General features: G+C 42.7%; 1 long non-coding RNA gene across 1 annotated transcript in view; it reads left to right on the top strand.

The window, feature by feature from the left end:
* Positions 1-10,027: 10,027 nt before the first annotated feature.
* The window catches only part of LOC148221904 (uncharacterized), a 154,441-nt gene continuing 147,645 nt past the window's right edge, over positions 10,028-16,823 (top strand). The window contains exon 1 of the long non-coding RNA XR_015807229.1: positions 10,028-10,239. This is a non-coding gene — a long non-coding RNA (uncharacterized LOC148221904). The remainder of the gene's footprint in view (positions 10,240-16,823) is intronic.

The raw sequence follows: 16,823 nt of genomic DNA, 5'->3' as shown, positions 1-16,823 counted from the left end.
CTCCAGACCTCACCATGTTGTATAAAGTGTATAAAGCTCAGTGTATAAAGCTGGGGGAAGGAGGAGGGCAGGAACACACACATTTGGAGTGGTGGCATTTCCCTTTCCAGGGCAGCATTAGGAGTGATGGAGCCCTGCTGTCCTGAACACCCACTTGCCTACGGCCAGTGGTGAGCAAATTCCTCCTTCTGCTTTGCTTGTGCGTGCAGCTCTTGCTTTACCTGTTAAACTGTTTTTATCTCAACCCAAGAGTTTCCTCACTTCAGTTCTTCAGCTCTCAGCCCAGCCCATGTGGGGAGATGAGTGAGCAGCTGTGAGGTGCTTAGCTGCTGGCTGAGGTTAAACCACATTAGTTCTGAGCAGAAATGAGCTGTTCTCTCTGACAAGGTTAGGAAACATCAGGGACATGCTCCTGACTGAACTGGGAACTGTCCCAGGAGCCCAAGGCATTATGTGGCATAAAGAAGGATTTTCTGTGTCAGTAGGAAAATCTTCTGCTCCATGTGGGAAGGCTGGGGTTTGGTTCAGCTGGACTCAGCAGCTGCAGGAGCCACAGCTGGAATGTGCACAGAAGGGGAGGCTGTCAGCCTGACAAGCACTGCTGTGCAGCTCCTGTCACCCAGGAGCAGTCATTCCCATGCTGAAGAGCATGTCTGACTGGCAAGGCTCTCAGATCAATTCCCCTCCTGGCTGAGCTGCTCTGTGGCACCAGAACAGTCACAATTTCTGCTTAGGATTCTTCTGAGGGCTGCACACGTCTTTGATGATGCAAATTGTCAAATTCCATTAACATCTCCTGAAGTATTTGAAATTTTGGGCTCAGGCAGTGTGTGAGGGGTTAAGAGGCAGTGTAACACAGCAGCCTCCCAGGCACTCCAGCATCAGCTCAGCTGCTCAGTGCACAGAGCCTCCAGACACTGATACCTGACCTGGGACAGAGAGAATGTCTCACCTGGAGTCCCTTCTGTGCTCTCTCCCTTTCCAGAGCATCATTTGCTGCCAGGGGAAGCCCCTGGGGCGAGCTGGGGGCTCTGCCTGGGCAGCTGCTGAGCCAAGCAGGGATGGGCAGGGGGCAGGAGGGTCTCAGTGGCACCTGAATGCCGTGAGCTCCTGGAATTCCCTTCAAACCAGGGCCGAGGCCAGGCCAGGGGAAGTAGGAAAGTGCCATTTTAAATTAAAAAGGCTACCTGGGAAGGAATGCAGCGTGCCCACAGACTCCTTGGGCACATGGGAGTTGTCACCTCAAGGGCCAATTTCCAGCTGTTTGAGCCTGATCTTTGTTGGTGCTGACAGCACCTGGCAGATGTGTTCATCTTTTCATCTGCAAGTAATTAAGCTTCTGCCTCTTTATCACCACCTCTTTTTGTGCCAAAAGAACACAGGGTCTAAAGAAAAGCAATGTCAGACTTAATATTTGAACTAGTGAAGAGAGATAATAAAGACCACAAGTTGTTGGGGGTCATCTGTTTGTGATGATTGAATCATAAATAATTCATTGTGTGGGTACCAGTAATATAGAAAAAAGATTCATAATTTCCTTGAGCCCGTAAATGTTACAACAAATGTTACACTCAAAAATTAAATAAAAGCAGTTATATCAAGCATATCTTGTTTAATCAGAATATGTAGAGCTGGCAGTTCTTCCAGGCTTGGGAATAAAAAGAATTTTATAAACTTACATGCATAGATGCTATGGATCATGGAGCTGATAAGTTGTTTATTATGATCTTGTGTTATTTGTGTTGTTGCAAAGGGATTGTACAATAGAGCTTTATATTTTTAGGGAAGGAGTATCTGTGATGCTGGAGGTGAAGTGGGTGTGGAGTCTGTGGAGTCGCTGCTGACAGCTCAGTGTGTGGAGCTATTTAATCTCTGGTGCTTTGGGAGCCTGTGCTCTGCTGTCCTGATGAATTCCTGTGGCAGTGCCCTGGCTGTAGAAGTGCCTGTTTTGGCACCTCACAGAGGAGCTGTGGCCTTGAGGATCCCCATCCTGAACACCAGTGGAGGCATGAAACATTTCCAGGGTAGCAGTGACTTCACAAAAATACTGCAAAGGCAATGATTTTAACTGGAAAAAAAAAATCTATGCTACTTTCATAAATAAAACAATTATTTGCTTTCTGGACTTGGTTAAAAATGAAACCAAGATAAATGTATTTTTAAAGAATTAGAGCCAAGAATGGATTTTCTTTTTGGTTTGTTTTTTTTTTTTTTTTTCCCCTACAGAAAGCTTGTGTAGTGACTTGGGCTTGTTTGGTTTGGTTTGTGTTTGGGGTGTTTTTTGGTTTGTTTTTTTTATTTTTTGATAGCTGGCATATTTGGAATTGTAGATACTCTTTAATCTTTAAAATAAGTGATTCATTAAAAGAATAGAGTTTGGTAAAATAAATGTTAAAATTTAAATAAAATTCAAGTTTTTGTTTAGGCCTGATTTTAAAAAACATTAATAACTTGTGACATTCCTACTGAATTCATTAGGCTTGGATTTCATCCAGGTTCTCTCCCAGTTTGATTTAACTGCAGGTGACTGGAACAGATGGGAGAGCCTTGCTGTAGGTGTGTAGCCAGTGATATTGTGCAGTGATTGCTCCCTTTGCAATTAAATTTGAAATGGACTAGGGCAGTGCATTCATGGTGGTTGAATAATGTCATGTTGCCCAGGTTGGGTCTCTTCTCTGAAATCAAACACAGAGGGAGTCTGTTTATTCTCCCCTGCTTTTACAGACAGTACTCAGGAGAGGAGCTAACAAGAATTTGAAATAATCTGGTTTTTCCAATTAGTGTAAAATTGAATAATTTAAGGAATCAAATAAGAGAAAAACAACAAATGCAATAACTTCTTGTTGCTTTGTTGTAAAATGGAGCGTTTGAGAACCTTAAGCTTATTCTAACAGTCCCTCCTCAAATGATTCATCTGGAACAGACAATGTATATCTTTTAAATACCTATCTCAGATTTTATAAATAATAGTTAGACCCAATCATGTACAAGAGATGTAGTGTTTGTTTGTTTAATTAGGAAGCTGAGCTGAGCTGAATCCTATGGCAGATGTTGCCATGCATAATGTAATAAATAAAAGTCTTTATGGGACCCAGCAGGCAGCAGAGCTCTCAGTTAGCAGATGGCAAAATATTAAACTGGCAGTGCAGTAACTTAGCTGAGTGTCAGCTGGGCCAGAGCCAGCTTTAGCACAAGCATGAATCAACTTCACATAGGAGGTGTCACCCAGCCCGTGTTTCTGCCATGGGTGTTAATACCATCTTTAATACAGTACACGAGAAGATTTTTCATCCAGCAAGATGATGCTGCTGCAGTAAAAGTCACTCTAGGCTCGACACGATCTCTGCTGTGTGAGACAACAAACGATCTTTAACAGGAGAACAACAGGACAGACGTGCTGCTCAGTCCAGACTAAGTGGTGATACTGAGATGTCAAACCTGTTAGAATTAACCCCTGTGGAGCCTGGCAGATGAGAAAATCCCTTTTGCTTCAGACAGGTTGTTGCATTGGTGTGTCCCAGCCCTCGAGTGGCGGCACTAATGCAGACAAGTGCATGCATCCCTGTGCAGCTGGAGCCGAACTGTGCCTGCATCACCTGCAGAGAGCCCAGGTTCTGCAGGCTGAAAGGACTTCTGCAATTCACTGCTCTGCAGACAGGTCTGCTTTCCAGCCCCATTTCCTCCTGGCTTTCCTCTAGGTGTCGATGCACACACATCTCTTCAGGCATTGTTCCCTTGTCCCCTGCTGGCACATCAGGTGTCACCGCCGGGGCTCCCTGCCCTGCAGAGCAGCTCCTCCAAAGCCAGCCTAGGTGTGCCCTCACCTGCAGCATCACCTGCAGCCCCTCCTCGCTGCTGTGCCTCCCCATGGCATGGCATTCTCCCTGGGCCCAGCTCAGGCTCTAATTTCAGACCGGTATTACAGTGTTTTAGCCCAATCTCATGATGTTTAAGCCCATCTTAAACGCAGTTGTCTGAACAGCAGGTGTTTATGACAGAGTAAAACTGGATCGATTGCACAGCAACGGGGAAGGCAAAATGCTCTGTATGAACTTCAGAATCCTGCACAAAGCAGTTAATCACCCACTTAGCACAGTGGCTTGCATGTGCATATGTTAATTTTAATACACCTTTGTGGAAAAAGAAGGGTTTCCAATGATTAGCTGCTTCCTTTAGAGAATGTCATACAGGGATGACAGTGAATACAAGACTTCTGGCTGTTGTTTCATTCTTTTCTCTTGTCTCTCTCCTGTTGGTAGGCAGTCACACCAACTTCTGGGAAAAGTGGAAGATTAGAAAGGTTTTAAAATTATTTTGAAAGAGCAAGCAAGTCACATAGCTATATTTCAAAAATACAGCCCAAGAAAAATGCACCTTGTAAAGCAGCAAATTGTTTAAGGAAAACAATATCGTGTTTGTTGTTTTAGTTATGCTCATTTAAATGGAAAAAAATGACTAAACCTTCTCCCTGATGGATGAAATGTACTGGCTTTTAAAAACACATATTGCCTCTTGAGAAAGCAACTAACCTGATTCACTGCAAGTATTTATATTTTTCCTTTTTCCTTTTCTAACACCTCGGGGAAGATGGGATGGATTGGGTTGAGGTAGAATACCCAGCATCTTCCAAGAGGACAATGCTGTCCTATAGTCAAGCTCAGCTATGACTGTGTTACATCAAAACCCCACAGGAACAACACAAGTAACTCATTCCCTTGAAAACACTTTAAGACAATGGAATATTTTGTGTTCATTTGAGGTACCTAGAGGGTGTAATAGTAAACAAGTTTTATTTTCTCCCATGCATAATGAAGCCCAAAGCTCTAAGCAGAGTTGCACAAGGTGGGATGGGAGGGGAAGGTGACTTTGCACTGTTTGGTTTCCCTGCATTAGGAGATTAACCAGGATTGTTCCTGCTCCTGATTGAAAAATCAGTAGCTCTTTCTTGCCAAGAGAAAACAACAAAGCTTTACTGTGGGATATGATGGCTAAGTCTTGTGTAAAGGAAATGATAATGCACAAAAATCTCATTTCCTTCTTATCTTTTTCTTAGTACATGAAAAGGTGGCATTACAGCAGTTGCCAGAATTTTTAGGCATTGATATTTTAGTCCTAAATTAGGATGGATCAGAATCTGTGTGATCTGGCCAATTTGGTCACTGAATTGAGATTCCACCAGAGGAGAAGCTCAGAAGTGGCTGCTTGACTTCAGATCTGTTGGCTTCTTCCAGAAGCCGTCTTGGCAAAAGGAACGATCACCAAGATCACCCACAAATAATTGTATTTGGGGATGTGAGAAGCCAATTGAGAGACATCAAGCAGGTACAAAATTCTTGAAGGGATGTGTTTATTTATCTATGTATTTATGTGTGTTAGGAGCACCAAATCAAGGACATCTAGAATGAGAATGACATTCAGAAATAATACAGTTAAATATAAACACTTCAAGTGGCAGAGTGGACAGAATTTCTGTATTTTCCTAACCACTGGCATAAACCTACTCCCATTAAATACTAAAAAGTCCTCAATTTCAGACAGTTGGGGTTTGGAAAATCTCACCCTAAAATCCATCTGTCGAGTCCTGACTCCTAAAAGCATTTTATTAGCATTAAATGGGGTTACTCAATTCAGATTATTCTCAGTCTGAATGTTTAATGAGGAAATCTTTCTAGTAGCCACTTTTAAGCCCATTCAGGTTTACACAGTTCAAGTTAGATTCAGATCAGTACAGTGCCTGCAGTGATGGCTAACAGTAATCCTTTATCTCCTAAAGACTCTGGAAATTATGTTCTTTGTACAAATTTACAAAGCAACAGACGATGTGTCAAGACAGTAATTTAAACTATGAATCTGCCCTTGCTTCTTAAAGATGAATTTCTGCAAAAGAAAAATGAATAAAGTGCTAGTGGCAGACAAGCAGAATCTGTGGATAAGTGCATCAATTTTTGTTAGTGACAGATCTTGTGTTTGTAATGAACCTGAAGTGCTGTGAGGTCAGAATGAAACTCCACTTGTTTTCACAAAGATGCTCATGTGATGGTAATAGTAGCTATTAACAGGGTTGACACAGCTATCTGCCAAATAGAAAAATGAGTTCTCCTCACCACAAAATGAGCAGAGTTGGGGGAATAACAAATCAGAAAATTAGTTAAGACATTACTTATCTTTCATGGCTTTGTGACTTTGCAGCTTAGAGTCCTTCAGGACATAAATTGATTTATTGTATTTTATTGTTATGAAAACCTGTCAAGGCTGGTATCATGCTCTGGGAATTCAGATGAGCAGAGGTAACTGCGTGGTGTTAATTAAGATGGTGTTTGCTTGCTTTTGTTCAAGATGCGGCCAGTTTGCTGTAAAATGTTGAATTATTCTTCTTCCTCTGAGCCCTTTAAGGAAAATGAGAATTCCAAAATGAGTAACTTCTGTCTAAGAACTTGTGGCTCTGGCTATGGCAGGTGCTGGTGGATGGATGGCAGTAACCATTATGTAAAATGAGATGAGCCTGTGCTCTCTTCAGCTTTTCATTTCTATGTGTAGATTCTGTGCAGTTATTCTAGACTTTCAGTTTTTAATTTTTGGCTCTGTCAGCATGAAGAATTGGTGCTATCTAAATTTTTTATTGGGTATTTTTTTGTCCTTTATGGATTCCCCAGTATTTTGTAGTTACATGTCAGAGAATTGCTTCACTTGTCACAGAAATGCACATACCATTCCTCTTCTTCAAGACATGCCATTTCATGATAATTAGAGAGAGAGAAGATGAGATAAATATGTTGATCTGTTGATCACTCTAAAGAGGAAAAGTAGTAGAATTCTATCAATTTGTACTTCTCACTCTGCTATTTCCTTCAGAAAATAGCTAATCATATATAATAAAATAATTTCCTCAGTGTGGGGTTATTAACAATTTATGCAGCATTTTGGAAACTGAAGGAAAAGTAATTGCCTAATACTAACATTCATATTTTAAATGCCTAGCTTCAGTTTTGCTTTTGGACCAGGAATTTTGAAGTCTGTGTTCAAATCCTAGAATGCCTGCAAAATTAATGCTAAATCTTCAACCAGGGAACTCCCTTAGCTGTGCTTTGCGTCCAGAGGAGTTTGTGACAGCCTCTATACAAAAGTCACAAAGACCATGGGAATGTGCAGGATGTAGAAATGGAAAGAAAATGGATTTTAACTTGCCTTCCTTTTAGCCTGTAAATATTAAAGGATTCCTTTGCACAAAACCTTAAGATTTAAAATAAACCCAACCAAGAGTTGTTTCCTGAAAGCAAAACAATGTGGGATTAATTTTTAATCAATGTCTTAATTACACCTGGTGGGGCTGCAAGGGAAAGGAGATGGTGCTCAGAGTATGTAGAAAAGTTTGGACATGTTCCTTTCCTTACAAAGATAAATAAAAGTATATTTAAATGCCTTTGGAGGAGGATTGATATGAGGCTTACAGTGTCAGCTGGGGTGTTTTCTGGCAGTGTTAAGCAGTCACTCCATGTTTAGCCACGGGAGAGGCTGGGCAGGAGATGGAGGCTGGCTGTGGTGTCTGGGTGTGCCCAGCAGGGCCAGGAGTCTGGAGCAGATCCTGTCCTGAGACAGCAGAGAGGGAGAGGGAGGGAAGGAGCTGCTGGAAGGAAAGGTCCACATTGCACACTAATGCTTCTGCAAAGGTCTCACCAGATGTATTTGAGCAATGCTGCAGGAATCCTTATCAGAGATGAAGAGTGGTATAGATGGTTTTTGGATGGGAGAATTCCCAGTGTAATTTGTTAGCAAAACGACAATAATAGAAGAAAAAAGGCAATGTTAGCTTTTAATTATTTTTAGCATTATTTAGACAGAGACCAGAAATTTTCATCAGGTTGGATTGTTTTGTTATTTTTCTGCTGAGCATATCTTGCTATTTAGTTTTCCACCAGAATTTTAGCATCACCAGCAAGCAGCATATCACTTGTACAGCACCACTGACTTTCCATCTGCCCTGGGAGCTGAGCTGCTCACAGATTGCTGTGAGTGCAGTGCTCTGTAATGAGTTGAGTTTCTGGAATAACAAAACAGTTTTGTTTCTTTGAAATGCAGGTCAGGTAGCCTATGGCACTGAGCACGAATCACTGACGTGGTCAGCAAGCTCCCAGGGTCACATGAAGACTCCTTCACACGCTCTCTTAAAGACACAAGGGATATGTCCTGCATATGCAGGAACAGAAAAAGGAAGGGTGTTATTTTGCTTTTTATACATTTGATATTTTCTTGGGGTCTTGCAAGAGGAGGTATTTCAGCATGGATTTGCAAAGGGACTTCTCAGTTGTGTGAGTGAGAGCAGGAAGGTCAGCTGTAGGTCAGCATGGACTTTATTCTAGGCTGTTATTATTCAGTGCTGTTCTTTCACACCTCCATTCCCATACAAAGCTGATTTTTGCTGGCAGCAGATCTTTGCATTCACGGAATATGCTCTTAACACAAAATAAATTGGTCTGGTCTTTGGAGACTGAGAGCCTCAGCAGGGTGTGGGGCAAGCAATGATCAAAAGAGACCTGTGATGCTACAGGGAAACAAAGAGCCAAAGAGAGAAGCAGCTGCATCATTCTTAAAACAAGGTAATGCTGTCTTTGAGCTCTTGTGTAGATGCACTTTAAAAATCCTAGTACAAATGGAGCCAGAATCCCCTCTCCTGTAAAGAAGAGATGCAGGTCAGGTGGAGGAGCCAGCTAGGGATGCCTCAGGTGCTGCTCCTGGGCAGATGGAGCTGGTGGTGGTCTGTGCTCTTGTGGCAGAAAAGAGAAATGTGGAGTGTAGCCAAGGAGGTTCCCTGTAGAAGCACAGGTTTGGAAGAGAAGGTTGCTCCCACAAAGGTGGTTGTGGTTTGTTTTTTCAGATGCCTACACAGTTAGGAGCACAGGGAAAATGGATTAACTGTTTGATGAAGCATGGGACACAGCTGTTCCTTCCTCATGCCTTTACTGTTCTCTCTTGTGTACTGCCAAATATATGGTGGGCATCTAAGAGCAGTAAGAAGCAATTTAGTGGCTTAGGAGGGAAATCCCAGAGTTAGGTGTGTTTTACAGTCACTACAAGTGTTCCTACATGCCCTTTGGGGAGGTGTGGCCTGATGGTCCTGCCACATAACACCCTTCCTGCTTTTGCAGTGCTCTGCTCAGGCTCCCCAGGCTCTTCAACACAGCTGTGCTGCTCTTGTGCTCTTTTGGAGCTTAACCCCTTCTGTGCATCTCCACACATCTATTGTGCTCATGATTATGAGACTTGATCCTTACAGAGCTGCTTATACTCTTGATGCTGTTTTTTGTTTCCCCTCTGCTTTCCCTCACCTGTTTATTTACACACATTTGTCCCCCTCCCCTTTTTGCTGTCAGGACTCCATGAGGAGTGAGCCAGCAGCTTTGCTGGGCTTTTGCACCAGGTGTGCACAACAGCCTGGGCTTTGAAGGCTTTGCTGGCTGCTGCTCTGACTGAGATGAATATTGTGTGTCTCTGTAATGCACAGCAAGTAACATAGCACATCCATATTCTCTGTGCATTGGGCACAATTTCTCACTTCTCAGCTTGCTGCAGCAATTTCACAAAGCTAATCCTTATCTCTTAGCACATAGGAGAAGCAGCAGAGAAATATACATGTGGCACAGGCCTTTTTTTTATTTTGAGAAAGTTTTCTAGGTGTATTTGATGAATAATGAACCTACTCCTTTGGAGTCAAACCTCCTTTATGCTAAATAATAAAAATTAGGCTTTGGGTACTTGACACGTTCTGTGCAAGAACTGACTTACCTGATCTGAACTGAGTTGATCACAGGTTTGACTTGCTAAGTTATGCAGTTACTGTACATAGATGTCGATGATCAGCTCAGCAGAGCCACCCTCACTCTCGAGGGTAACTTGTAATTACTTTGGGAGCATTACATCACTCATGAAGTTCATTCATTACATGCCTTTTGTGAGAGGCTCTCTAAATTCAGCCAAACTAACCCTGCCAGCCCTCTAAGAGCTCCAGTTTGTTCTTGCTGCTCATGCTGACTCCTGTCCAGGAGGGAGAGGTGGTCTCCAATGCAGCTCAAGCACACGAGCATTCCTATAGTGTCTCTGCTTTCCAGACCCCTTTGGAGTCATGCTTCCCTACAGAAGTGGTGTTGCAGATGGATCCCAGTGTGTTTCTGAGGTATTTGATACTGTTGAGAGGCTCCCTTGAGTGAGATTGATTTTGGGAAGAGCAGCTGGGAGCTGGAGCAGGTAAGGGGTGTTGCTTGAGTGGGCAGGAGTGGTTTGGTGCCTGTGGCTTTGGCACGTTCCACTGAGCTGGAGCACAACCTGTACAGGAGCTGCAGGCTGGTGTTGTGTTGTGCTCCAGCCTTGCTGGTCTTTGGGAGCAGAGGTGCTGGAGCAGAGGGACAGCGTGGCACACCCTGCATGGTGGCAGCAGGCTGAGCTCTGTGCCAGCGCCACAGCTGGCAGGTGGTGTGGGAAGATGGGTTGTAAGGATAATGCAGAAGGCAATTTTCCTCTGTGAATTACAGCTGTACTGATTGCAGAGAAGTGGAGACAGCCCTGCCAGCCCAGTGAGGATGGGGGTTATAAAGGAATGGGGAAGCTGGTTGAGAGTAAACTGGAGATGGAGACCCAGAGCCTGCTGCAGTTGGGGATGGTGTGTGCTGGCTGTGTGCGAGCAGGAAGGGACGTGTGGTCATGCAGGGGACAGACAAGGTAAGCTGCTGTGTAGGGACAGACAGGGTTGAGAAAGGGACAGCTTGGGTTTAGCCAGTCATGCAGAAGGAAACTTCCAGAGAGAAGGAGGGAAGGAGTCAGGGCTGTGTGGAGTTGCCTGAGAGAAGGCATGAGAAGTTTTTAATAAGGGGCTGGTGATGATGCCAGTTGTGTCCATCTCGACATAATTACCACAAGGTGGGACAGAGGCAGGAGCTCCTTGGAGAAAGCCCAGGCTGTGGCACCCTGCTCAGGCTTGGCACACACTGCTCTGTCTCCAAGCAGCTTGGTGTGCTGGCAGCAGGGAAGGAGGGCTGCTTGTCCCACAGCCACCATGAAAACTGTTCCCAAGAAAGAGCAACTTGGCAGCAGCTCCCTGGGATTTGTGACTTTGGCAACTTGTCAATGGTAGGACTGAGAAAGAGGTGTGAATGGATTATTCTGCCTCCACAAGATTTTTCCCTCTAGGGGATCCAGGCACAATCTTCTTCCTGAGCTTGCCTTGCTGATTTTGTAAATCTGCAGCATGCAGGAAAGGTCCTAAATGTCACCTAAAAATATCTGCCCATCACGGAGTCTTATTCATGCTGGGCCCTTATGGAGCCTAGGGATAATTTTTCCTTGATGTGCAGAGTTACCTGGCAGTTATATGCAGACGTGGGTCTGCCTTTGTCTAGTTCTGGTAAGGTGGATGGAAAATAATGTGAAGAAAGAGTGGGAAAAGCATAATAAAAAAGCAGGAGAATAGTACTGACCTGGGCAAATACACTTTCTCCAGCCAGGAGAAGCATTTGTTGAGCAAACCAAGAAAAATGCAGCTATTGTCTGCTCTTTGCAATGAGGTTTGCAGCCACAAAAAAAATGATTTCATCACTGCCAGTTCAAAAAATAAAAGGTCAGCAATGAAGTCCCTCCCCAGTCCTGAAAAGCACTTGTTATTTTCCCAATAGTATTTGAGGCTAAGCTCTGTTTGCAACTGTCTTGCTATAATTGTAAATTTTTTTTTTTATTTTTAAAAAAGTGATTCAGTCACATGGTTCCTGAGTTTGGGACATTGCAGAGACTGCCAAACCTTTGGGAAGCTGAGATAAAATGGTGGGAGCTGGTTGTTCTGCATATTGCCCCTTCCCCCTGTCCCTAGCAGATATGTTTTGAATTAATACTGATTTTCAGTAGTCAAATACTTAATGGATTAAAGGAAGCAGCAGGGGGAGATCCCAATTTCCCGAGACAGCAGTGCAGTGTGAGAGTGAGGCAGGAAGTGGTTTGCAGCTGGAAAATGTCATCACTGTGTGTGTGGGTACCTGAATGCATTTGGGAACAGAAAAGGAGACTGCAGCCTTGCTAAAGGGACTCCCTGGGTCACTCCTGGTGCCAGCAGAGCTGCCACCACCGTAAGGTCAGGGAGGGGACCCTGCAGCCCAGCAGAGCCATGGGAATGCCCAAAGCCCAGCTCGTGGGGTGGCTGAGGTGTGTGCAGGGATGGGTGGATGGATGGATGGATGGTGGCACCCTTGGGATGTGTGCAGGGATGGATGGATGGATGGTGGCACCCTTGGACCATGTGCCTGCCCTGCTCCTCTGTCACTGTGCTCAGCAGACAGGAAAATGCTGAAGGCAAGTGCTTACTACTTCATAAACAACCTAATCTTTTATCAAATAATTTATTGTATGTAAAGGAAGAATTCTAGTTTGCAAAGCTAATCTGTCTTGTCTAAACCCTCTTTTTTTTATCTTTGAAGCCCAAGTAAGTGTCCAATTCTTAGTATTTAGTAGATAGGATTTGGGATTCTTATCGAGTTGGTAACCTTGGCTTTGCACTTTCTGGTTACATTTCTGAAAAAAAAAATCAGCTCAAGAAATTGACATATTTGACAGTGTATTTGCTTTCCTTTTAAAAATTATTTTTCTTTTTTTTTTTTTTTGACTACCTGAGGCATTTTTTATTGAAAAGTGTGTGTTACAATTATCAGAAGGTTATAACTAAAATTTTCCTCTAACTAAATGAGTTTAAAAGTCCTGAGTGAGACAATTTTCTTATTTCTCTGGTTTCTGAATTGTCAGTCAAAATATTTCACGAGAGCCAGGGGATGCCATATTTTTATAGCCAAAGAACCATTCCCCTCTAAAAAATTATCATCACATTATTAGCTGAGCTGTGTTGTGAGAACTGGCGTTGTGATATCTTTTTTTTTTTTTTTTTTTTTGACACCATCTTGAAATGATATGTTTGGCAACAAACCAGGCTGATTAAAAGCAGCAATGAGGCTGAAGCTCTTTTTCCTTTTCAGCAAGTAGATGACCAAGGCGTTTTATATACCTTAAAAATAACTGCAGATGAAATTCTGTAGTACTCAATTCAGCCATATTCACCCAATCAATTTATTTCTACTCTCTCTCTCTGTTTAAAACTGGTCTTAAGAAGCTGTCAAAACCCCATGTGCAGTGGTGGGTAATGTTAACCCCTCAGCTGAGGGAGATGTGGGTGAGGGACCTGATGTCTATTAAGTGTTGGGGCTGTTTCTTCACATCAGTTTTTATTTTTTTATACAAGAAAGCCAAATATCTAGCTATAGAGATAATCAGCAAGTGTGAGACTAATAGGCTTTTTGCCTTTTGAATGTGCATGCTGTATTGATAAAGTGTTGGCTGCTTTTTGGGTTGGAGTATTGTGGAAAGCAGAGGGAGGTGAAGCCCACAGCAGGAGTCATTAATTAGAGGAGATGATGGTGTGAACATGCTGTAGTACACTCAGGTGAGCCTTTGGTACACATTGATTTATGCATTATTAAAGCAAACTCCTCAGTTACTTTCAGGATTAGTGTGACAATGTATTTTTGTTAAAGCCAGGCACAGGGGACAGCCAGCATGTTCTGGGGTAGCAATTAGTTCTCCTTTTCCTTGCTGGTCCAACTCGATTAACATCAGATTTCCTCACATATTGCTCTGGTTTATCTGTCTTTCGTATAACTTCTTTTTGCATTTTTCATCATCACATGGGTAATAGGTGAAGGATAAGCTGGTCCTTCCATGACAGAGGAAATCAGTTTCAGCAGCTGTTGTGGGATAAATGCAGGACACAAAGGGAATTTAATGTGAAGGGGTTTTGAACCTTCCTTTTGCTTATAAGTAAACTTGCAGTATTTGTATCTTGAGGTTATTGTTTGGGGGCTTCATTTGCTGACTGAGGAAAACATTTTTTTCCTGCAGGGGCCAAAGCCAAGCTCTAGACTTTGTTTTCTGGGAAGGATCATGATTCTAGTCTGGAGACAAAGTCCAAAGTTTAGTTGCAATTCCCTAAAACCTGTGAAAATATTGGGAAAATTCTAGCAATTCTTGCAGTTCTTCAGGGCCAGTGTGGGGTTAAGTAGGGCTCGTGTTGGGTGCAGTTTCTCACCCAGGAGAAGTTTCTTCACCCTGCTGAATGGCTGGCAGTGTGTAGCAGAGCCAGGATCTGCAGTGCAAGAGGTTTGCAGCAGAGCAGGTGAGGGCAGTGCAGGATTGAAGGCAGGGAGCAGCTGTGACCAGCCAAAGCTGGGGCTCTGGAAGGTGTTACATGCTTGGGACTGTGCTGGGAGTTCCCATTCTGACAGTGTTAACGAGTTTTGCCATAATTCAGTTACACCTTGGAAGCAGTTAAAGCAATTTAACAGCAAACTTGGCATAATTACTAGTTAATAGCCAGAGCCAGTGCTCCTAAAGTGTAAATTGTTTTGGTATTGATCTCCTCTTACACTGTCAGCATTTTGTAGAGACTGAACTTTAAGTGCTTAATTCAGCTGTATGCAACCAATAATTTTTTTTTTAAATCTGCAAACAGAGGTGGAAATGATAATTCTATTTTTCTGCAATAATAAAATCAATTAAATTGTTTTTCCCCAAACATAGATGACCTTTGTAAGCAACGCATTTGAAATGCCAACATGTGAAAAGAAAATTATGACAGGATCTTGTGTTTATTAAGAGAAATGGAGGATATGACAGTAGGTTAATAGTGTAGCTACTGACCAGGCCCCCTTTACCCTGATTTCCAGGGGTGGAAGTTCTGTGGTCAGATCTGTGTTCCACCAGCCTTCCTGCAGTTAAGCTCATGATTTTGTCTCTAAATCTCTTCCAGTGCAGTTTGGTATTTAGTGCTGAAGTCGTTAGCTCTTGGTGAGCCCCAGCAAAGCACAGAGAAGGGAAGTCTGTCCCCCATCAGTGAGAGCAGTGTGAGCACAGTCAGCACACACGTGAATAATGGGAAACCTCTTTGCAGGATCTGCTCTGTCTCCAGAATGCAGGGATTGCTCAGTTAGAAACATTCACATTTACTGACAGCCATTGCTTGTTTAACCCTTATTGGGTTCAGATGTTCCTGCTGTGCTCCTCACACAGGGCAGTGCAGGACCAGTTCCTTGAATTTAAAATCCCATGTCTCAATTATTTGTGAAAGTTTACTTTTCCCATCTGCCTGGGAGTGGAGATGGTTACACAAACAAGTTCAATATCCATGAATGCATGCATTTAATTCCATTGCTCACCACCAGCATGTGTCTCTTGTTCTCTGTGCCCTGTCACAGCTCTGCACTGAACATGGGATCACTGCTGTTGTTCTTTCTGTGCAGCCAGGACTGGAAATGCAGAACTGTGGGTTCATAATCTTTTAATTGCTGTTGCATCAGGCTGCCTGAATGACAGTGTGCTGGCACTTCACAGCATTTACAGCATTTATTCCTGATATCCAGAAGGGCTGATTCATGCTTTTCAAATCTTTTCTTAGACCTCATGAAGAAGGAAGTGAAACTGATGAAGGACCAGTAAATATAACTCAATATAAATGTGCTATCAAACATAACTTTGGCTTGATCTTTGTTATTAATCAAATGTTCTCAGTAGCCACAGGTTGAGCTTTCTGAGGAACATAATTGCAGCATGTATTGAGCTTTACTAATTTAAAGAATCAAACATCCTCCAGTGAGTTCAATATAATAATTTTGGATATGTTCATATCCATCTGACAAAGGCATACAGTTTAGTGACTTTGTTATTTGTCTTAATTTTACAGAGAAATCTTCACATCTCATTAATTGGAAATATTAGAAAATACCGTCATTTTGAATAGGGAATTAAGAAAATATGCTTACTCTAGAAAACCAACTTTGAAAAACAAAATGAAACATTCAACACTGTAGTAAAATTACATCAATAAATAAAATTATAAACAGAGATTACTGTACAGTGGCAACAGTAATGGTGGTTATTCAGTATTACACTTCATCTTGAAATGATGTACTACCTTGTCAGCAAGGAAAATTCTTAGTTCTTGTCTGCTAAGAACTCTAACAAGCTATAAAAGAGAAGGTTTTGGTTCATTTACCCCTCGAAGTCGACTCCAATTCAAAAGTTATTTGAGCTAATGATGTATGACCAGAAGGGTATAATATAGATTTAGCCAACGTGAAGGTCTCATACCTGATGTATGGCAAAATATACAACCCCAGCAGTCCTGATCCCCGTGTAGTGCCATGTTCTGATGTTTCTTGAAGTTTCTCAGGACATGGGGTTCAGCAGGGTTCAGTCATCTGGACAATGAGCACTTCAGCAAATACTCTTACCATCACTTTCCTCCCTTTGGAATTTTGCTTTGGAGACACATTTCCATTCCATTCTTAGCTCTGAGTGTGCTCACACATTACTTCCTCCTGTTCTCCAGGAGTTCTGAGCCTCCTGCCATCCCAGCTCTCCATGCACAGTTCTGTTTCAAGGGAAAGGAACTGATAAGAATAGATTGTGTACAGCAGATCTAATATGAATCTAATATTAGTCAATATGAAGCTGCCCATTGACTTTTAGCAACCAAGTTGTGCAGTCTCCTGTTGGAGAGTATGGAAGTGATGTGTTCCTAGCCAAGTGCTGGGAGGAGCTGTTTGTTGGGTTTTTTCAGGAAAAGGGAAAAAAAGCCTGCTGGTGCATTTCCTATCTGCATTGTGCTCAGTTTTCAGGCCAAGGATAGACATGTGGGGCAACACCTGACTCCCCTGTTTGGAGTTAGATGTCATCAAAACACGGATGGAAGGAATTCAAGAAACATATTGTGACCTTTTTTGTATGTTCACAAATCTTCGTGGTCT

This window comes from Sturnus vulgaris, chromosome 16 (genome assembly GCF_052056855.1).
Source record: "Sturnus vulgaris isolate bStuVul1 chromosome 16, bStuVul1.hap1, whole genome shotgun sequence".
Lineage (NCBI taxonomy): Eukaryota > Metazoa > Chordata > Aves > Passeriformes > Sturnidae > Sturnus > Sturnus vulgaris.
This window is presented reverse-complemented; position numbering and strand designations above follow the sequence as displayed.